This window comes from Triturus cristatus, chromosome 12 (assembly GCF_964204655.1).
Source record: "Triturus cristatus chromosome 12, aTriCri1.1, whole genome shotgun sequence".
Classification (NCBI taxonomy): domain Eukaryota; kingdom Metazoa; phylum Chordata; class Amphibia; order Caudata; family Salamandridae; genus Triturus; species Triturus cristatus.
The window spans coordinates 586,200,483-586,224,224 of NC_140595.1; the positions used below are offsets into that span (position 1 = coordinate 586,200,483).

Consider the following 23,742-nt stretch of genomic DNA (forward strand, 5'->3'; position numbering starts at 1 on the left):
TGACACTGTCTCGGTCCAACTGTCTTGCATCTACATTCTTCCTGGTCAACTGAGAGCCGACAGTGCCTGTAGTTAGCCGCACTCGCGGTGCCCTACTTGCGGTCCAGTGGATCCCTTCTTTGTTAGATTTTTCTTGGGCCTGGATTTTGCCCGCTCCCCCCAGCCCCCAAGCTATATGCCCACCCCGTTTCACAGTGGTGATGGTGAGGCATTGTTTAATGTCTTCTCCAGAAGGGGAGCACGGCTCAGATTCCTGGCATAGCACTTCCTCAGGCACTGAGGTTCTTCAGTTGAGACCACTTAATATGGTCACAATGCCTTTAGCGCTTTTCACTGCTAGGGTCTTGGGTTCTTTCATGGGAAAGCCCACAAAGTACCCAGTCAATTCTTGTGAGCACCTCAAAGCCTCAATCAGGGGTGTAGCTTCGGGGGGGGGGGGGGGGGGTGTTTGTGGTGTTACACCACCTTAATAAATTTAACATTTAATAAATAGTTGGGTACAGGAGCTTTCAGCTGGGTATAGTAAGATGTCTGTTCGATTTCACCTGGGATTTTTAAACAGTCACTCCGACAAAAACACAAACATACATTCTTGTCTCTGTTTTGAAGGTCTTAAAACATGGGTATTTTACAAAGTACTGTGTTTTAAGTACCCCTCACAACCCGCACTCCATTCCCTTTCTGGCCCTTAAGCCCCCCTCATGAGCTGTTTCCCATATAATAATTAACATGATCTGCCAGCGTGATTGTCGGAAAATCTGACCCCCCCCCCCCCTCCCCCCAGCCTTACTGACCAAGCTACGCTCCTGGCCTCAAGTGCTCCAGCTTAAGTACAAGCTGCAGGGATACCTGGGTCTTCCACACCTCAACATCTGGCTGAGTGGTGCAGGCCTTCGTAAGGTGTAGCAGCTTGAGTTTGTTCCGCCTCAGATCCTTGGCTGTCCTTCATAAGTGTCTGGCCTATATTTATACTAAGGTGGCAAACAGAGTTTGTATTTTTAAAGAATCACATTCTGGAACCAGTTTCCAGCAAGTTCAGCCTTTTTCTTTTTCTTCCCAGACTGATGCAACCATAGTGCTTGCCCTCAGATATCAGCAGACAGGTGAAATGGAGTTGGGAGTTTCCTGTGAGGGTAGACTCAAAACAAGGGCACAGAGAGGGAGGGGCTACCACACATAACTACCTGTTAAGCTGTGTGGTGAGGCAGCCCAAACAGGGAACAATGGAGCCACAAAGCACACAGTATTTCAGAAGGTTCCTCTGTCTCCTTCCCTCCACACCATAGAGTCTGGTGCTTTACGAAGGACCTGAGGAATGTCCTGGAGGAGCTCGACAATTCACAGTGCTCTCTGGAGCTCTTTCCAACCTCATTTTGGGTTTTATGGAATCAAAATGGACTCCTGTGTTGTCACAGGCACATGGAACAGGCCCAACATGCATTAACTCTACACACAGATTGCATGGATGGAGAGAAAGACCTGGTTGCAGGGGACTGGCAAACTAATTAAAAAATACGAGCGAGGCTATTTGGCAGCATGCACAACCACTACACACAGACGTTTAACATGCAACTTTGGCATCCATGTCCCACGTGGATGGAGCAAAGGACCCAACAGCAGGGGGCTGGCAGACCAAATTAAAAATACAGAAGGTGCTAGTAGGCAACTTTCCCTGGCAGGTGACAGGAAAAAATGCTTGAGTTGCTGCTATAATATTTCGCTGCCACCACTGCCAGTCCCCAGCAGCCTGTTGAGCTGATGGCAGTCATGTTCAGCAGAAGGAAGGTGTACATGGTGTGTCCTTCCAGTCACATAGCCCTGTTCTGGGTTGCACTCCATGTTACAGGAAGCCCTCAACATGCGTACATGATTGTCATCTGTGTTGCCGCGAAAAAGTCACAAAACCTACATAATCTGTTATAGTGAGTTCAAGGCGTAGCGCATGCACCTCTGTCCCACAACTGAAACTACCATTGTGTCTGTTAACCCAATTGAGAGGAAACTGTATGGTTTGGCAGTTCCAGTGATGAGGGTCAGAAAGGCTTTAAGGCCAAATTGTAGTCAGTGATTCTGTCATACAAATTGCAAACTGGTGTAAAGAGTTTTCTAGCTATTCCATGTGAAGGTGGGTAGAAGTGGCACTGCCCTTTGATGATGAGGGGGCCAGACTGCCCAAGGAGAGGTCAAAGTCGGGGGACAACTGTTGGAGGACACAATCATGATTGTGCTAAGATCATCTAAAGTGAGGTACATGATTCTGTGTGAGGCCATCAGCTGGAAGACTGAACGCACAAAGGTTCCCATATCCTTCTCTCCCCAGGCCTGAGCTTCGAGTCTTTCGTGCCCAAAAGGCTCTGATGTCCATCAAGAAAGAACTTGGCAACGTGAAGATAAAAGCCTCCATCACCTATATCCAGTGTGATTAAGGGTGGACCACCAAGAGAAGGAATTTGTTTCTGTACAAGCAGATGCCACAGCAGCATTCCTCGAAGCATTGCTAGCAACGGTTCATGACTCAATAATTGTGCAGTGATAGCTGTTCCCTCTCTCTTCTTTCTTTCTTTCCAGTGACCCCTCCCCCATACCTCCATATTCTGCATGCCTCCTCTCTCTGAGTAGAGCCTGCTCTAAGTTGCATGCCTGCCTCTCCTATTCTCTTTCAGTGTATTTCTGCAAATCGCCTGTACTTTATTTCATAGATCACAACCAGGGCCAGACTGAGAACGCAAACCAGCCTTGGCAAGTAAGTCAGACCGGCCCCGGGGGTTGGTGCTGGTGGGAAACACTGCTGCTGCCTTTTTTTATAGGGGATCGATATTGCTGCACTGCTGCAAAACCAGCCCCCACTTACAAAACCAGCCCTCACTGGTCCAAAACCGGCCCCTTCCTTTCTGGCCCACCGGGAAAACGCTTGGTGCCTGCTACAGCCAGTCTGGACCCGATCACAACCTCTCTTTCTTAAAAGCCGTATCCCAACAATCTAACAATACCTATCCTTCTCACCCACTGCTTCTCCACCCCACCCGCTGTCTTCCCTCACACATTGCTTCCCCCACCTGCGCCCTCTGTTTCTTCCCCGCCCCAGTATATTTTACATTTTAAAAAGTGGGCACAAATGCAGTGATGTGCATCTATAAGGTGATGAGACTTCTACAACATTATGCATTTTTTTGTGGTGCTGCACAGCATCGGGGCTGCTGTACACCTTGGCTAAAACCCATTGGCAAACCCAATAGGTCCCAAAGGTGAGACCGATTGGCTTTGCCAGTGCTTATTTCAGCGAGGTCAAGGTGCAAGATGGAGATATGTTTTTTTGGTCACTTTGTCTGCAATGCAGGGCTAGTTTTCTTTGCTGTAATTAGCATAGACTTTGTTAGACTGAAGCCGGAAGGGTTCTAGCATTACAGGACAGACTTGCAGAGGTGACACATGGAAGATGACTCTCGTCAGCTTTGAAAGGAGGGTTGTTAGATGAGGCAGCAGGATGGTAGTGGATGTTGTGGTTTTTTGGTTGGGGGAGTTCATAAACAGAGGGAGGTTTAAGGAGGGGTAGGTTTGTCCTAATAAAGTGGCTTTTTACGGGAAACAGCCTTTACAATGTGGTCATTACATCGCGTACACTTTACAACGCGGTTGTTACAACGACCACGTTGTTAGAACTCGATGCCTTTACATCGCAAGTCATTAGATCGACTTGCTGTAGGGGGCGCTCCAACCTAAGGAATAGTATAAGTTACTATTCCAACACCTTCCCTACTGTTGCGCAGGCTGGAGTTGGAATAGTAAATTATACTATTCCTAAATCCAGCGCGCCCCCTACAGCAAGTCCATCTAATGACTTGCTTTGTAAAGGTATCATGTTCTAACAACGCGGTCGTTGTAACGACCGCGTTGTAAAGGAACGCGATGTAATAGCATGCGTTGTAACAGGCTATATTCCTTTTTACTTTCCAATGGTTATCCTGGTTCTTTCTGCACCATCTTGCCTGATATTGGATTTGTAGATCTATTCTTAAAATGGGAAAACTCCAAGCCCCATGATCCAAAGTGCTGTTGGCTGAAATCCCATGGCTGGTCTGAGGTGTTGCTCATGACATGACGTCGCTTGCAAGGCATCCCTCAAACCCCTGAGACCCACTTCCCTAAGAACCACTCTGACATGGTGTGCGGCTGAACCCATACATAGCCTCGGGCCCCTTTCTAGAAAAAGCCTTCCCCAGATCTTTCACCCCGGTGCCTTGTCACTTTGAGCGCCGGCATGGCTCTGATGTCGCAGACCTGTCACAGTGTTTTACAGCGCGCGGCAGTCAGTGCTGACGCCCCGAGCCACGCGCCTACCCGGATTCCCGCCCCAGCCGCCGTTCTGACTGTTGAAGCTCCTGTGTACGTCCATCCGCGCTTTACCGGAAGTAACCGTATTTCCAGGCTTCTTCTGAAAATGGAGGAGAGGCATCATATACTCCCAAATATTCGAGGGCAGCAGGGTTATCACCTTTCTGAGAAAAAACACTTTTGGAAGATGCAAAAGCATCAGAGACAGGGTGTGTGTTTTATATTTGTGCATAATAGTCCTGTGTTTGCTTTTATAGCAATTTAAGAAATAATTTAGTCAGCTCGCAAGTACTTTTTAATTGATTTATTTATTTGCTGTTTTTGATTTATATTTCAAAAGGGGGAAAATCCCGGAGTTTAATGCTTCTCCCAACTTTTTTACTGGCAAGAATCGAAAAGTACAGGCCAGGCTGGTGAAATACCTGCCAGGTGGGCAGCCCTACTTGTGATGGTTTCGGTAAAAATACAGGCGTGCAAGTGTGCATGCATGTGATGTATTTGCATGCGCAGTAGAGGTAGTGCGAGAAGCAGCCTTTACAATGAAGCCAGAAACCCGCATGCCTTTACCACACAAGTGACACTACCATGCATGCCATTACAGCGCATGTATTCACAACACATATTCCTTTCCACGCATGCCATTACAATGAATTTCTTTGTAAAGGCATGAATGGCAAAGGCATATTCGTTGTTAAAGTTTTAAAGGTAAGTATTAAGGGTTTAATATTTACCCATATATAAGTGTATATGGAATTTTGGGTAGTAAGCGATTTTTAGGATATAGGGTAGGTATGGGTTTTTGGGTGATAAGGGGTATTAGGGCTTAGGGTGGGTATGGGTTTTTGGTGGCAAGGGTATTTTTTACGTTTTATGGTGGGTATGTTTTTTTGGGTGGCCAGGGTATTTTTAGGGTTTAGGATGGGTATGGATTTTTTGGGTGGCAAGGGTATTTTTAGGGTTTAGCATGGGTATGGGATTTTGGGTGGTAAGGGTATTTTTAGGGTTTAGGGTGGTTATGGGTTTTTGGGTGGCAAGACTATTTTTAGGGTTGAGGGTTTGTATGGGTTTTTGGATAGCAAGGGCAATTTTAGGGTTTAAGGTAGGTATGAGTTTTTAAGTGGCAAGGGGATTTTGGGGATTTAGGGTGGGTATGGGTTTTGAGGTGGCAAGGGAATTTTTACGGTGGGTATGGGTTTTGCATTGGAAAGGGTAATTTGAGGGTTTACGGTGGGGTTATGGTTTTTTGGGTGGCAGGGTATTTTTAGGGTTTAGGGTAGGTATAGGTTTTGGGGTGGCAAAGGTTTTTTAGGGTTTGGGGTGGGTATGGGTTTTGCGCTGGCAAGGGTCATTTTAGGGTTTAGGGTGGGTATGGGTTTTTGGGTGGCAAGGGTATTTTAAGGGTTTAGGCTGGGCATGGGTTTTTGGATGGTAAGGGTGTATGCTTGGGTATATATATATACATATATATATATGTGTGTGTGTGTACATATATATTAAAATATATATTATATATATATATTCGCTGTGAAGGTATTCATGGTAAAGGCATATGCGTGGTAAAGACTTTCGTGGTAATGGCATGCGTGGTAGTGTCGCGGTCGTTGTAAGCACTGCGTTGTAAAGCCATGCGTGGTGATGGCTTGCTTGGTTCCATCGTACAACCAAGTAGTGTGTGTGAAGACAGGTAGTGTCTACACTCTACATGCACAACACCAATCGTGTTCGATGTATGGCTAGTACCCAACTATGCTCCTGTTCATAATCCCATCCTACGCCATCTTGCTCTTCCTTGGGCCTCCAGAAATATCAGTTCTCCAATTTGCATGCAGTCCGGAATGAATTAAGAAATTAATAAACAAATTAGTAATTTGTAAATCACAAACTGAAATCCAAATGGGTGTAATGGCGCTAGCCACTGCCACTTCAGTTTTACAGCGCCTGAACTATAGTGTGGTGGGATTTCGATTGTTTTTGGAAAACAAGATGTTTGGTTTGCGCTCTCAAGGTAATTTAGGATCTATTTCAAAAATTTGAATTAGGAAAGTCCAAAGCCTGATTGCCTAGTTGATATGATGAACAGAAGGTACTATAAGAATTCTGGCCTAGGTAGGGCACAATGTACGGGGCTGTAGAGTACATCCCTGCACAGTGCAGTGGCACTTGCACATGTATGTAAGGACAGAAGATGTGTAAATAAGGCGCTAGAGCAGATTAACAAAACGATCACTGCTCTTAAGTCCTGGGATTCAGTTAGTAGCTCTGTGATATATATATTGTCGCTCAAAAGCACCAGAGCGGTGCACTCACATGCGGGTGCTTCTCATATGCAGGGGTGCTCCCGCATCATAATGACGCTCCAATTCTCCTCCAACTCCTGGTAATACCAAGGAAGACAGCACTCTCGGGGACCGGTTCTGAAATTTTATTCAACAGAACACTCGCACAAGCAAACAGACGCGTTTCGGCAACGGCCTTCTTCTATGTTTACCATATGCACCGGGGTTCGTGCAATATAAACAATATCACTTCCTATAATAACACAAACCATAGTGGTTATTCTTCCTTTAAGTGGTGACTTTATGCAGGTCTTCAAGTGTTTATGTACATATGAGGACATTTCAAAATGGCGCTTATGGATTTTGCTTTGGGACTACAGATCGCGATGACGCGATAGTCCCTTGTTTGTGTTGTTATAGGAAGTGATATTGTTTATATTGCACGAACCCCGGCGCATATGGTAAACCTAGAAGAAGGCCATTGCCGAAACGCGTCTGTTTGCTTGTGCGAGTGTTCTGTTGAATAAAATTTCAGAAACATTAAAGATTTCCAACCATTTTAAACAGTGTTACGAACGTGTCATGTGAAAACTACTAATACAGTGAAGAGTGAAGACAGACTGGTAGTTTTTCATGATTACTATTACAATTCATAGTATTGCTGAAATCGATTTGATTTTAAATTCATTATAAATTGTTTGTTAGGCTGCTGATAAGTTGCATTGAGCTACTCAACTCATATAGCAAATTTATGAACAAACTATTTCACCGTTAATAATTTCAGACCGTAGTCGGATATAATATGCACAAAAAACGGTTTGAAAATAGAAAAGTATGAGGAGTCACAATCAAGCCCCAGTGGGCTGGTTCGATCTCTTTGCAGCATAGAAATGAATTAGTATTATTTTCCTGCGTTATAACATACATTGTAGTCTGCCCAAGTGGGCCAAGTAACCACATCATCATTAACCCTTTGTCTTAAAAAGTGCTTGTGCAGAAATTAATAACTCACAATTACATAAAAACTGTTAAAATCTCAGGGAGCATAGGAGCAGCGACACATCAATACAAATTACATATGAGTATGGAAATCTTCTTCCATATTAAGGCCTTCTGGGATTTTTGTATTTAACTCTATAATATAACAAGATTCAAGTCTTCTTAGTTTTTTCTCCCAGTTTCCACCTCTTGCATTCAGTGGAATGGCATCAATTACAAAATACATCAAACCATTTGTATCTTTGCTATGATATTGTTCAAAGTGGCGCGCCACTGGATAAGATTTGTCTCCATTCTTTATAACTCTTAGGTGCTGGAGAACTCTTTTATGCACAGGTAAGATAGTGCTGCCCACGTACCTCAGGCCACAAGGGCACTGGAGCATGTAGACAGCAAAATCTGTTTTACATGAAAATTGTCCTTTTATTTTTTTCTGTATCATGGAGAAACCTGTGTTATAGGAAGAGGTATTAATACCATGTGCACAAGCTTTGCACTTGATGCATTTGATAAAGCCATCTCTCCTGCTAAGCCAGGATGAACCAGTAGATTTAGATAATATAGGCAACATATTACTGACTAGTTTCTGTTTTAGAGATCATGCCTGTCTGAACGTAATTTGTGGCTTCCATTGTGCAGATTTGCCTAGAATCTGGTCATTACGAATGATATGCTAATGTTTTTGCAGTATACACCTTAAGCTGTCCTGCTGCTTGTTGTATGTGGTGATCATTCTGCATTGGTTCTTATTTTCTTTATCGACTTTTTTTAGTTTTAATGGTTTCATTAAAGAGAATTTCCTCTCTAATCTTTACAGGCTTGTGAATAGCCTCTAGTTCTGAATCGTGCTCTAAGGCATTGCAATTCTTCTTCAAGATTCTTTTTATTGTTGCAGTTCCTCATGGTGCGAAGACTTTCCCCATAGGGGATATTTATCAAATTTTTCGGGTGGAAACTGGTTGCATGTAGCAACACATTTCCTGCCGTTGCTTTACGGTAAAGTTTTGTTTCTAATTTCCCTTTATGGACAAATACAGTTAAATCAAGGAAATTTACTTCAGTTAGACTTATAGTGCTCGTAAATTTAAGATTGAGATTATTAACTTGCAGTTTTTTTATAAATTCTTTGGCATCTTTTTCTGAGCCTTTCCATACGACGAATAAGTCGTCGATGTAGCGACTCCAATGCACTATGTGCTCTTGCCAGTCAACATGAAAAAGCGATTGGACCACCTACTGCTCCCACCAGCCCATATGCAAATTAGCATAGCTGGGGGCGAAGCAGGTGCCCATCACTCTACCGCATATTTGATGGTATAGTTCTCCATTAAACAGAAAAAAGTTGTTTTCTAGGCAAGTCAATATCATTGTTAGCAACATCTGTGTGTGAGACCACAATTTCAATGGTCGACTCCCCAAGTAGGATTTGATTGCCTTAAGTCCGTCCACATGCCTAATACTGGTATACACTGTGGTTACATCTATGGTTACCAGCAAGAAATCATCTTCCCATGGGACGTCATAGACTTTCCTTAAAAAATCTCCGGTATCCTGTATAAAGGATGGGAGCTTTTTTACAAATGGACATAGGAACGAGTCTACGTACTTAGATGTATTTTCTAAGGCACTAACAATGGCTGAAATTATAGGGTGGCCTGGAGGGTTTAAAGTGTCCTTGTGTACTTTTGGTATTAGATATAGTACAGGAATTACTGGATTATTGATTTTAAGAAACAACAATTCATCATTGCTTATCAAACATTGATCATACCACTTTTAAAGCTGTGCGTTATACATGTGGTGGCTATTGGTCATTATTTCTTTTTGGGATTTTACATAGTTAGCACGATTGTTAAGCTGTTTATATGCCTCACACAAATATTGTTTCTTGTCCCATAAAACCACATTTCCTCCTTTATCTGCATTATGGACGATATAGTTCTCATTGCATGCTAGTTTGTTAACTAGCGCATAATAATCTCTTTCTTTTTGTGCAAAAGGTTTTTTCTTAGCATTTATTCTTTTATAAAGATTTTTTACTTCATTTACCACAAGATCATTAAACACATCCACAGAGTCTCTGGCTGTCATAGGGACAAATTTGGAGGTCGGTCTCAAATCGGTAGGACCATCACTGTCGATATTGACACCTTGTTGTAATGCTAAAACTGTTGCACGATCAGCGGTGCTGCGTATATCTAGGAATTCACTTGGTATTTTGAAGCGGTGGGAACTGGACAAGCAATACGTGGAGATATATATATATATATACAAAAAAGAAGCAGAGAACTCTGGGTAGTTCTCAAGTTTAGGTGGAAAGCAGCTCCTGTATGGAGAACTCTCAACACCAGCGACACTCTAGATCTGCTCACCTCAAATGTCTGCTTTTCTATCAAAGTCTTTAAGTGTAGGATTAGCAAAGTGCCATCCGCGACCAAATATATATATATATGTTGTATATATATTTCATTCATTCATCCATTCATTCTGTCATTCATGGGAGACTGCTTACGTGAAATGAGAACATGACAATAACAAGAACGTTTTGCACCAGAGAAGGTTCACCAGGCAAATTTGTCGGTTGGTCAAGATTCTTTGTCGTTATAGATGAGCGATCTCAGAGTGAAAGAACTGGAGTACCCTAGTGCGTCTGCCCCACGTGTAGTTCAGCAATACATCATTCTATCATGCATTTGCTGCACATTGATTTACCTCAGAGTCCCACGCAGGAGAGGCATTTCTTCAGACTGTCACCATTTATAATACATTTCACAGTGACTCTGAGCTGTAAATCACCTGGGAGCTTGCAGCACGAGACTTCTGCCATCAGTTTGGTGGTTTTTAATACTGGCCACTGGAGAACAAGCATTGCCAAAGGCATTAGGTCTCCCTTTTGGGTTCTACTGGGTTTGCCTATTGCTTTTGGCTGTGCTATAATGCGTCGGAATGGTGTGCTGCATTGGCAAAGTAAAAAAGGTGCAGTGGTGGTTATGGTGTTATTCCACTGACATAAGCATGTATCCGAAAGAATGCGCGCACCAGCGGAATGACGCTGGCACTATTTGCTTTAATTTGTTTATTTATGGAACGAAGGTGGCTGATTCCACTTTGATTGGTAAATAAAACAAACTACGATTTTTTTTAGCATTAAAGTGTCAAGTAAAAGTAAAAGAGAATAGTGGATGTTGGAGGGGAGTGAATGGTAATGGAGGAACGGGTGGGGAGAAGAAGGAGAAGAGAAGCAAACGGAGGGTGGGGGAGAGAAGCGCAAGAGGGAAAGAGCACCAAAGAAGGACAAAGGCAAGAGAGAGCAACACAGAGCTTTAGGTGGGAGGGAGAGAGAAGTACACAAGGAAAACAGTTGGAAAACACATGCACTTATGGAGTGCTTAAGCAAAAAGAAACGAGAGAGTGCAGCAGGGGGAGAAAGCATACAGACAAGAGAGAACACACGGAGAGGGGACACGATGGCCAAATCTGGAAAACACATGCACTCTTGTGGAGTGCTTAAGCAAAAAGAAAAAGTAGTTCCCTAAAAGTGAGTTGCAGAAGGACACAAGTAAAGAGAACGTGCTCCAAGGGAGGGACAAACACAAGATGGACAAGGCAGGACATTGATAAGAAGCAAGGAAATTAGAGTGACAATGAATTCAACCAATGGTGATCAACTGGCAGGCTTTAAGCCCACTGAATTATATGGTATTTAATAATACATCTGCATCCAGACAGATAGTGATGTGTTAATATAAATGTGCCACACTTAAACTATCATTTGCCCCTAATGTTCAGACTTTAGTAAAGAAAATGTTTCAAGCTGAAATTTATCAAAATGTATCAAAATCGTGGCACATAGGGTCAGTGCTGTGCCTGACACATTTTAAGAGTTGACTAGTCACCTCTGGTCACTTCTCGGCCCTGAATGTGCACAGAGTACATTACCTCTGTCTTTCTGACATGCCTTGCGCAACCCAACCCCTGTTCACCCTCTTTCCATGCGTAACTTTGATGAACTTGCCCTGTGCTCATCCGTACTAGGTGCCCGCTGCCCCAGAGGAACCCCGTCCCTACAGAAACTATGTAAAGTGCCCCAAGCACATATTGGTCCTTTTCCATTGGCCGTCACCTCCAGCAGCACTGAACTTGGAATGCTAGACGCCTAGTTTGTAGATCTGCCCTGTCAATGCTTCTCCTGCTCTCATCCCCTTTGCTCCCCTGTTCTTCTCTCTGGTTTACTATTGTTGGGATTACCTTCCTATGTTAATACTCTAAGTTCAAAGACGTGCCTGGCTCCCAATCTCAACATATAACATTCATATTAATAGGAAAAAACGTAACCATAGCTCTAATTTTACCAGTTATGCCACTGGCTCTATGCGTTATTGCATCAGTTCTGTCGATTTGGAAAACAAAACTCTATAAAAAATATTTTTTTTTAATGGTCCCATCTTAGACTTTAAAATGGTGACACGTTTACGCAAAATTGAGTGAACATCTCAAATTGATAGACTGAAGATACCTTTTGTGTCAATAGGTGTTAAAATTTCAAATTATCTGTATGATAATAGTACAGTATATGTTCATAACGTGCCTGTATTTACGTATATGCCACAATATTTCCTTGTATAATGTCACTTTTCTTGCTGCATAGTTTAGTCGACCCTATCGCATAATTTGGTTCTCTCGGTTTTTCCTAATATGAGATCTTGAAATTGAATAATTAAGCTCTGCTTAGCAATTAATTACTTATAAAGAAGGTATTACCTACCATTTAAGGCCTGTTTACCCCAAATATGAAGCTTTTAATCAAAGCTACTGGAATTATGCAATTCTGTGGCCTTGGTACTTTCATCGTGAATATGGACTGGCGACACTAACCGCATACCCCACCATCAACAATTGTAGCTCAAACTGATAAAAAGTTGTTAAAAAGATTTAACAGAAAACAAAAGCCGTACACGCTTTCTTGCAATTCAAAGAGTATGGAAAGAATGATTCCTTCTTTGTCATTAAAATACTTTGTACCGCTTTTCATGTAATATGTGTTCTCACAGCAGCACTTATTTAAAGAGGGCAATACGAGTTATGAAGAATCCTGAACAAGCTTCATCTCGCTTTCAGATTCATTGCTTCGAATATTAAAGGGCTTCCCAGTGAGATGGTACGTATAAAATGTGAGTGCGCACCCCGTTTCTGCTGAGACGACCTGCCTACACTCTAAATATAGGGTAAGGTGCATGAGGCTTCCCCAGCCCCGCCAGCCTATCGGGAGCAAGGGCTTGCCACCAGATATGAGACTGACTCTCCTCATGCTCCTATGTCTCTGCAGCCTAGGAAGGACCACACATCATCAGTCATGGCTGTTCTCTACTGGGTCCTTGTCGCCTCTGCACCTAGACCAACATACATGCAGACGCTATATTTATCCACACAGGCCAACAGACCCACAGGCATCAACGCACAGAGACCCACAGTTATACCTCATTCTGTGTGGTAAGCGGCGCATCAGCAGAACACTGCATGAACTGCAGCAGGGCACACAAACTGGTGTGTTGTGCACAGTGCTTTAAATGGGCAGGTGCTATCTGGTACTGAGTACCTGCACTACTTTCATTTGAAAAAGAGAGTACCCGCAGTTGTCAGCACTGCTGCACTATAGTTAATGGTTGAGTACTGGCACATTTTCAGTAGCGAACGGATACTCTGAATAGTGAGTGCCTGCACTTCTATATTTCCATTTAAAGCACTGGTTGTGCGTCAGAGGAGCACACGGCAAGGTGTGCCAGGGAAGCACAAATGAAGCATGCCCCACCATCAACAATTGTACTTTGCTTTGACCGATGCACCATAAGGGAGAAGTGGGTGAAGCTCCGCCGGAGAGCGCTTGGTGGTGCACAGCTGCCACGTTTCCCAGGTCCATGTATGGTGTGCCACTCCAGGCCAGATTTTTCCTTGAATTCTGGCACTTGTAGTCCTGTTTCGAATAAACAAGATTACAATTCAAAGAATAAACCTGGGCAGGAGTAGCAAATCAATTGTGGACCATGGGCATCAATTCACCAAAATTCCAAGGGTAGCGGAAGTGACGTCACATGCCATTTGATCTTGTCTCACACACACATGCTTACACATACACACACATTCACATAAACACACTCTCACCTGCAAGCACGCACACAACAGACATTCAAAAGCATTATTTGCTTACCTTATCTACCAGATAGGGTCACACTCCTGCAAATTATCCTCCATTTTTATTACACTAATTGTAAATAATATTATTCAATATTTGCATAATACATTTTTTCAGAAATCCAGGAAAGGAGAACTCAAACTGACGTCTATTAGGACGAGCTGCCCCTGTCATCCAGGAACTGATTTTGCCACTTCTGTGCCCAGGGGTTGCAAAGGCAGTGCCAGGAGTTGCAAGGGGCAAGCCAGGGGTCACAGCTGCGACCCCTAAATGACGTCCATGGCATGGACCCGGGAAACATAGATGGTTGCTGATGTCCCCTATGGGAGCTCCTCTGCTGTGCATTTGGTCACCACTGAGTATTGAGTAGCACACCAGCAACAGACAATACTCAGCTCAGGAGCACAGGGGGGTGCATTATGCAGTGGTGGCTCCTCCGCTAAGGTGGAGGAGTGTCGCCCTACTGCTTCAGCGAGCAGTGCAAAAAAATACCATTATATAACAAGAGTCATCATTTTACTTTTCTTTGCAGGACTTGGGTCGGGCAGGGCTGGGCTCTCCGCCTTCAGAGCAGTGAGGAGTGGTTTGCACTCCCTAAGTGCGCATGACATTTTGGGCCGGCCAAACTGTCATGCGCACTTAGCTCGTTCTCCACTGAGCTGTGTTGCACAGCCCCGTAGAAAACATGCACAGGCTCCCAGGCACTGCCTGAGCGGCCTGTTTGTCCGCTCAGACCAATCACAACACTGCTGATACAGCGTTGTGATTGGCTGGGAGAGGCAGGCAGCCTGGGTGCTTCCGGTTCCGTGGACGGAGGAGAGGCGGCGCCGGCTTGGACAGCAACAGGTAAGTTTATTTTTTATTTTTTTATCATCCCCCGCCTCACCACCCTCCATCCGAGGCAGCCGCCACTGACATTATGGGGGCACGGGATGATGTACAGTAGGGGCAGAGTGTGATGTACAATAGTGGGCTCATGTTGATGTGTAGTAGGAGGGCACATGCGGTGCTTGGAGGTCTCAGATTTCCCATGCTGCTCATAGGCACCTCGCTCATTCCTGTTTTTATCCTTGTGTCTCTAGACATGTGGTCTTTCCCCATTATAAATGCAGGAACACAAAGTACCGGAATGCAAAGAGCACATTTCAGCTCTGGATAAGCTACCACGGTCTGACATTTTTGAAGACGGTATTTTCTGACTTTTTTCCTAATCAATTTCTGTGGTTTGTTTACAAGTTAAGGAACCTCCTTGTGGTACCGCCGTATTTAAAATGGCCTCTTTAATATCGGCACCATTTATATACATATGGCCTCTTTTATTTAGGCACCATTCATATACATATGGCTTATTTTATATAGGCACCATTCATATACATATGGCCTCTTTTATATAGGCACCATTCATGTACATAAATGGAATGAAAACAGTTGAAACTTTCCTGCATAATACGCCAGTTGGCAGCTATTCAAATGAGTGGTTAAGAAATAAATAAAAACGTTTAATGGTGTTTTGGTTTTGGTTGCTGTTTTCAAATGTTCTCGGTTATTTTACTTTCCTCTTTTTGAACATTAAAGCTGTATCGACTAACAATGTAATGTACTAACCTGCTCCTCTCAAACTCTGCATCTAATGGCAAACATCCCTGATGTGGTTCATAGGGCCACATTTAGAGGGAGGCAGGAATTGGATATCTGCCAAAAATGAAAGATGTATTTTGTATTATCTGCGCATCTCTTCGATCCCCTGCCTCATTTTGAGTGCGTTGGGGGGGGGGGGAGGGGGGGGAGGGGAGTTCCCCAGGGCACAGCTGCCATCGGCCCTTAATTCAGGAAAATCGCTGCATGGATTCAATGCTAGTAGAAATGGACTGCACACCTGAGGATGGTCCCCCCAACTCTATGCCCACCAGTGTCTTTCCTGCCAGGTACTGCCATGCCAACCACAGCAGTCTCAGATAGAAAATCTCCAAGGTAGAATGCTACCAGTGCCTTGTGGATATTACATTGTTTTTTTCCTGAAGATCCATGCTTTAGGGGTCAGACTTAAAAAAAAAGTGCAGATTGGTCGTTTCATACCGCCTCCCCATATTCCCGCTGAAGTGGCTTGCGCAGGGAGGCAGGAGCTACTTCAGTGAAAAAAGGCTGTCAGCCAATAGCAAAGTCTGCATTTTGTGCATCAGTGAAAAAAGGCCATCAGCCAATAACAAGGTCTAAATGTGGTCGACTGGCAACAGCTACTGTACTAAGACTGGTCCAGCAAACACTAAATGACCCATATCCTCTCTAGTTATAAATATATTGATTCTGTACATGCCTTTGTCTTCCCAGTCACATTCACACTCACTGTGTTTGCCTTTCCTCAAGGGTTGTGGTGTCTTCTAAGCCCCCAAAAGTTTTATGAATCCGTGTGGGCATCCTTTGCTTTCGCTTTCCTCATTTACCACAGAATGAGATTTTCCATAGCTTGACATCATTGGTGGGTTCGGACAGGGAAACAGCCTTTAGATCGCATGCTTTACATCGCATGCAATTACTACGAGGTCGTTACAACGACCGCGTTGTTACAACACGAACCATTACATTGCAAGTTGTTACAACGACTTGCTGTAGGGGGCAGAAGTTGTTGGATTCACAATCCAATACCTTCCCTGCTGTTGCACAAACTGGAGTCGGAATAGTAAATTATACTATTCCTGAGTCCAGCGTGCCCCCTACAGCAAGCCTTTAAAATGACTTGCGATGTAATGGTTTGCATTGGAACAACGCGGTTGTTGTAACAACCACGTTGTAATCGCATGCGATGCAAAGCATGTGTAGTAAATGTATATATTCGTTAGGACACAGCCAAGACATCGATTTTGAGACCGTGTATTTTGCAGAGAAGTTGGTAGCCCTGTGTAAGTGGAGATTTTGAAATGGGGACAGTGTCTAATTTGAGCTGGTGGGGGCCACCAGCACTCAATGAAGATGCAGTTGAAAGACAAGAAACCCTTACAAAGGAAAAAGCAGTAACCAGCAACAGTGAAATAAAGGGGAAGGAGGTGTCTGGTAGTGGAATAAAGAGGCATGAGGTGGATTGAAGACTGCACAGCCTTGGTATTCGGCAAGCTGACATTTAATAGCGCTTGCCGGTCTTCAAGCTATCCTGGCTGAAGAGGAGGTCTAAACTGGGGTGGCATGTTTAGCAAAAGAATGATGGATTTAACCCAGATCTCTTGACTGGGGGTGAATGTTTTGATTTGTTCTGCATTCCGTCCATCAATTGTGTGTCTTTTGCTTTCTCGTCCTAAGTGCGCCAGGTATGCCTAGACCTGGGTCCTGGGCTCACTGTGCCACTGGAATCAAGCTATCCTGGCTGAAGAGTGGTGAAACGCCGAAACCGGTCCTAGGACGCTTGTTTCCGGTCCAGGGAAGAACTGGCTTGGCAGTTCGGGCTGGACTGTTCCCATGAGGCATAGGGTCAAAACTGATTTGCATGTGGCCAGGTCTAAACTGGGGTGGCATGGAGAGCAAAAGAATGATGGAATGTTTTTTTGTTTCAAATTTTTTAATTTAGTTTCACATTTCCACACATTGAGTAAATCAACAATAGAAATCATTGCTTCTTACAAGCATGTAGATCTATAACTATTATTCTGAGAGAAATCACAATTAAGAAGAAACAGAAAATCTCTGGCGCATGTTTTTACATTTCGGATACAACATAATAGATGCCGCAGGGGCTATCTCATAACCGACCTCAGGTAAGGTGAAAACAACATGTATATGTCCTCAGCTGCATACATTAGAGATCAGGTACGAGACTTGCCTGTGTCCCTAGTGTGTTCCCTCGTGGTGCGCTCTTGCTGGGTGTTTTAGTATTTGTGTTTCCGACAAGATGTCATCGAATTCTAGATCTTCAGTGCGGTGGGGAAACCTTTAACCGTGGGGGAAAACTGGGGGTGAACTGGGGGTTTCCGGTGCAGAGCTACTGGTGGATGGTAGTTGATTGTGAGTATAACACACGGTACTGTATCGGCCCCTGGGGTGGGGACCGTGGAAATCATGCTGCATGCATTCTGTCGGGGCCCGTGCCCATCCCGCTATGTTGCCCGTCATATGTGTCCCTATCTGGGCCTATGTTCTTGCCTGTCTGCCTTTGCGGGGATACCTGAAATGAATGATGGATTTAACACCAGATCTCTTGACTGGGGGTGAATGTTTTGATTTGTTCTGCATTCCGTCCATCAATTGTGTGTCTTTTGCAGTCTTCAGAGCAGAGCTTTAGACACCTGCACTTATTACTTTACAAATTAAGCACTGAATGAGGAGATGGACATGGGTTTAGGAAGTGGGGGAACATGGGTTTATGTAGGAGAGGTGCTCTATGTTTCATTTTTTTTAATAGTATGCTAAAACATTAAACAGATAAATCATTTACAGGTAAGGGTTAACCCAACGTGCCGTGGATGAATATGGAGGTGAGTTCTTCTGAAGGGTGACCATATAGCCTTTGCAAAATGTCTGCCACTGGGCAGTACCCCATGTGCCACTTTTTTTTTTAGCAATTTTCAATGCAAGTAAGAAGCATTTTTCGTTGAAAAGTATACCCAACATGGAGTATAGTTTCCATGTGTACCTACTAATAATTGAGAGACTGCTTCAGGACAAAAAATAGCTGCTCTGTATATATGTTGCACCCTTGTGCGTTTGAACCAATGTTCTACCCAAAATACCTGAATGGGAGGTTGGGATTGTACCTGTGTCTGAACCAATTCTTGATAGTGCTGTGGCCGGGAGATGGCGCCACTTTCTGGCGCATCTGCCCAGATGTGGTGCAAGGTTGTTGAGAGCCTTCAGTTTGCTCGTTCCCTTCCCCTTGCAAGACTGCCTTTTAGAGACCAATTTTAGCACTCTGGTGCCATCGTTTGGCTATTTCTAGTGTTGCCAAAGGCAGCTGCCTTGAGGGATCTGAATGTAGGTCGCTTTAACTGTTCATCATCCAGGGTCAGCCTGGGAGACAAAATCAGCCAAGGCAGATGTTTTGTATTAGGGGGAGAAGAAAGGAGATAGGAACTACAGGACAAAGAAATAGAAGATAAAAATAGAGGAACAAGGCAGATGTTTTAATGTAAAGAATTGTCCGAAAAGCTTAGGTTTCATGGGCTCTTCTGAATCGAAATTCCTTACATTTTCCAGCAGTTTGAAGTCTTGTGCATTACCCAGGAGCATCATTTCTCTGCAGGAGCCAATCATGTGTGGCGATTGGAACATAGATTCCTTTGCTCAATCTCGCCGCGGGTTCTCGAGCTGCTTTTTCTGCGGCTCTTATGCTCTTGTGTCATGACGCCCACTCGGGATTGTGAAAGACACCACCGCAGAAGATCTGCGGAAAAGCAATCATACAAGGACACACAAGTAATAATGTATAAGGGGTCTAATCCAGGGCTCCTCGCGTCAATCTGCCAGACGCGATGCTCAGCCGCGTCCCAGCTGTGATTGTTTGAAGCTGGCTAAAACTCTTTCCTCTCATTTTTCATATTGGCGCTGCTCTGCAGCGATGCTCAAGGCCACTGGAATTATTTGGCAATGAACGACCAAATAATGCAGCAGGCTGACCACCACATTATATGACAAAAAAGGCACATTATGTGACATTTTGCGGCACCTTCTGCGGAAGAGGTATCTCGCTGTTTTGTCATTTTAACACACATTGATGAAAAAAATACAATTGTTTTTTAAGAAAGAAAAGTAAATAATTCAACAGATCTAACTAAACAGCAGGCATATTTGTAGAGCGCCTGTGAGCCTGGAGCAGGGTCTCTTGGCGCTATTGACAGTAACTGATGTTTATTGATACCAAACTCAATAGTACTCATTATATCAGCTTGCCTTAGGAAGAATGAAAAGTCACCTAGAGGTACCAAGACTCGAAACTATGATCACGAGGGCAGGCACAGATAATCCCAGTGGTTGCATTGGCCACTGAGCCGCAAAGCCCATCAAAATGTTATTCACGAGCAAATGTTTTTTTTTCTGTTGCAAAGAAGCACATTTGTATTCACGCTGTGCCTTTCAATTCCCAGAGTAAAGTAGTTTGTGTAAAACATGCGATTTTCAATTGAGCAGGAAACAAACCTATATGCGCACACTTTTTATAACAAAAGGTGAGCCTCTTGTGTTCTGTGTTTCTCATTTATCTTTTGAAACTGGTTGAAAGTTTTTTTGTTCTGTGTCCATATTTTGTCTTCTAAAACACGTTTTAAAGTGTTTGTGATTACTCTGTTCTCGGAGTGACTTTTTGTTTTGAGAACAGTATCTAAGGTGTAAGATGAACTGGCAGGAATAATAAATCAAAACATGTTCCTAAGAAAGCACGAATCATTTGTATACATCATATTTGAATTACACTTAAATATCACATTATTTGCCAAATCATCGCATGCGTTCAATTCGTGACTCAAAACATTGGGCACAAGTTTTAACTAATTTAAAATGTTTTAGTGTTTTATTCCTAATAAGGAGAAGAAGGAAAACATTTTAGTGTATGTCGTTTTTTTCCCTTAGTGCACATTTTTTTTTATTATCTTTAATTTGCTAGCGTGTCTTTTATAGCGTTATGCCGAAATTAAGGTTTTGACTTCACTTGACTTGAATTACACTTAAATACGTCAGGATGTGTTTCACTCTACTAACATAAGTTCTTTCCCCAGGTAATACCGGCTGGGCAACTTGTACCCACCATTAGCACCGTAACTATACCCGAATACAGCAATAGTGAAAGATGACCAGTTAACATTAGAAAAGTCTCCTCCCCTGCACTACGTGAGACACGTTTGCACTGGACACTTTTTTAAAATTTTGCACTACACACTTTTTTTTACTTTCTGAAAATGATGCTGCAAATAGAGGGATTTGTGATATGTGTGACGGTCTCAGAAACAAAAAACTCGATTGGCCCTGGGCACAGTATCGGAGGGTGACTCACCTGCCTTGGTCTCGGAGTCAAGTATCGGAGGGTGACTCGCCTGCCTTGCTCTCGGATTCAGGCGCAGAGACGGCCCCACGCGGGCCACCGGCCGGTCTTGTGCTTCTCTCGAGTTCGGTGCCTCTGGGCGTCATCGCTCTGTGTCGGCGCTCGCGCTGATGGGTGGTTTCCGGGTCCCCTCGGCTGGACCTGTCCTCGCGCTGCTGCTATGGTGACTGCAGAGCCTCTGATTCCCAGTGGAATACGCGTGTGTGCCGGGGCTGGCGTGCGGCATCTGGAAGGGGAGAGGAACCCGTCCGGGACTGATGCTGAGAGTGACCTCAGGGTGGCCCCAGTGAGCTGGCTCCAAGCGAGCTCCTCTCACTCTCCTTTGTGAGCATCTTGGGCACCTTGAGGCGCTGCGGATCCTGCCCCAAACTGTTCTAAGTGAAGTCAGTGCCTCGAGTGTCCTTTGTCTTCGCCGGGGGTATCAGACTTTGTCAGTGCTGGAACCACTGTGCTGGCTCTGAGTGTGTCACTCCCTCTTCCTCTGTTAGTGCTGGTCCTGATGTTGGGGGGGTGGGGGGGGGGATCTGTGTGCGACTCTCTCGTACTCTGTTAGTGCTGGTCCTGCTGTGGGGGATCGGTGTGTGACTCTCTCTCTGTTAGTACTGGTCCTGCCTCCTTGGATCGGTGTGTCCCTCTCTTTTCCTCTGTTAGTCCTGGTCCTGCCGTGGTGGATCTGTGTGTGACTCTCTGGTCCTCTGTTAGTGCTGGTCCTGCTGCGTTGGATTGGTGTATGACTCTCTCGTCCTCTGTTAGTGCTGGTCCTGCTACGTTGGATCGGTGTGTGCCTCTCTCTTCCTCTGTTAGTGCTGGTCCTGCTGTGGGGGATCGGTGTGTGACTCTCTCTCTGTTAGTACTGGTCCTGCCTCCTTGGATCGGTGTGTCCCTCTCTTTTCCTCTGTTAGTCCTGGTCCTGCCGTGGTGGATCTGTGTGCGACTCTCTGGTCCTCGGTTAGTGCTGGTCCTGCTGCGTTGGATCGGTTTATGACTCTCTCGTCCTCTTTTAGAATGGTCCTGCTGTGGGGGCTCAGAGTGTGACTCTCTTTTCCTCTGTGAGTACTGGTCCTGCCTCCTTGGATCGGTGTGTGACTCTCTCGTCCTCTGTTAGTGCTGGTCCTGCTGCGTTGCATCGGTGTGTACCTCTCTTTTCCTATGTGAGTACTGGGCCTGCCGTGGTGGATCTGTGTGTAACTCTCTCCTCTGTTAGTGCTGTTTGTTCTGTACTGATTCTTAGTGTGTGACATAATCTCCTCTGTTAGCGTGGTCCTGCTGTGCTGGCTCTCAGCATGTGACACTCTCCTCTGTTAGCGTGGTCCTGCTATGCTGGCTCTCAGCGTGTGACACTCTCCTCTGTTAGCGTGGTCCTGCTATGCTGGCTCTCAGTGTGGGACACTCTCCTCTGTTAGCGTGGTCCTGCTATGCTGATTCTTAGTGTGTGACACAATCTCCTCTGTTAGCGTGGTCCTGCTGTGCTGATTCTTAGTGTGTGACACAATCTCTTCTGTTAGCGTGGTCCTGCTGTGCTGGCTCTCAGTATGACACTCTCCTCTGGTAGCGTGGTCCTGCTCTGCTGGCTCTCAGCGTGTGACACTTTCCTCTGTTAGCGTGGTCCTGCTATGCTGGCTCTCAGCGTGTGACACTCTCCTCTGTTAGCGTGGTCCTGCTATGCTGGCTCTCAGCGTGTGACACTCTCCTCTGTTAGCGTGGTCCTGCTATGCTGGCTCTCAGCGTGTGACACTCTCCTCTGTTAGCGTGGTCCTGCTATGCTGGCTCCTCAGCGTGTGACACTCTCCTCTGTTAGCGTGGTCCTGCTATGCTGGCTCTCAGCGTGTGACACTCTCCTCTGTTAGCGTGGTCCTGCTATGCTGGCTCTCAGCGTGTGACACTCTCCTCTGTTACCGTAGTCCTGCTATGCTGGCTCTCAGCGTGTGACACTCTCCTCTGTTAGCGTGGTCCTGCTATGCTGGCTCTCAGTGTGGGACACTCTCCTCTGTTAGCGTGGTCCTGCTATGCTGATTCTTAGTGTGTGACACAATCTCCTCTGTTAGCGTGGTCCTGCTGTGCTGATTCTTAGTGTGTGACACAATCTCTTCTGTTAGCGTGGTCCTGCTGTGCTGATTCTTAGTGTGTGACACTCTCCTCTGTTAGCGTGGTCCTGCTGTGCTGGCTCTCAGTGTGTGACCCTCTCCTCTGTTAGTGCTGTTTGTTCTGTACTGATTCTTAGTGTGTGACTCTCTCCTCTGTTAGTGCTGTTTGTTCTGTACTGATTCTTAGTGTGTGACTCTCTCCCCTGTTAGTGCTGTTTGTTCTGTACTGATTCTTAGTTTGTGACTCTCTCCTCTGTTAGTGTGGTCCTGCTGTGCTGATTCTTAGTGTGTGACACTCTCCTCTGTTAGCGTGGTCCTGCTATGGTGGCTCTCAGCGTGTGACACTCTCCTCTGTTAGCGTGGTCCTGCTATGCTGGCTCTCAGTGTGTGACACTCTCCTCTGTTAGCGTGGTCCTGCTATGCTGGCTCTCAGCGTGTGACACTCTCCTCTGTTAGCGTGTTCCTGCTATGCTGGCTCTCAGCGTGTGACCCTCTCCTCTGTTAGCGTGTTCCTGCTATGCTGGCTCTCAGCGTGTGACCCTCTCCTCTGTTAGCGTGGTCCTGCTATGCTGGCTCTCAGCGTGTGACACTCTCCTCTGTTAGCGTGGTCCTGCTATGCTGATTCTTAGTGTGTGACACAATCTCCTCTGTTAGCGTGGTCCTGCTGTGCTGATTCTTAGTGTGTGACACAATCTCTTCTGTTAGCGTGGTCCTGCTGTGCTGATTCTTAGTGTGTGACACTCTCCTCTGTTAGCGTGGTCCTGCTGTGCTGGCTCTCAGTGTGTGACCCTCTCCTCTGTTAGTGCTGTTTGTTCTGTACTGATTCTTAGTGTGTGACTCTCTCCT

At 45.0% G+C, this 23,742-nt stretch overlaps 1 protein-coding gene across 1 annotated transcript in view; it reads right to left on the reverse strand.

Moving 5' to 3' along the window:
* Positions 1-20,931, reverse strand: part of LOC146776326 (adenosine receptor A3-like) — a 93,466-nt gene extending 72,535 nt beyond the window's left edge. The window contains exon 1 of the mRNA XM_085640071.1: positions 20,765-20,931. The gene's annotated coding sequence lies outside the window, so the exon portion shown is untranslated. The remainder of the gene's footprint in view (positions 1-20,764) is intronic.
* Positions 20,932-23,742: the final 2,811 nt, after the last annotated feature.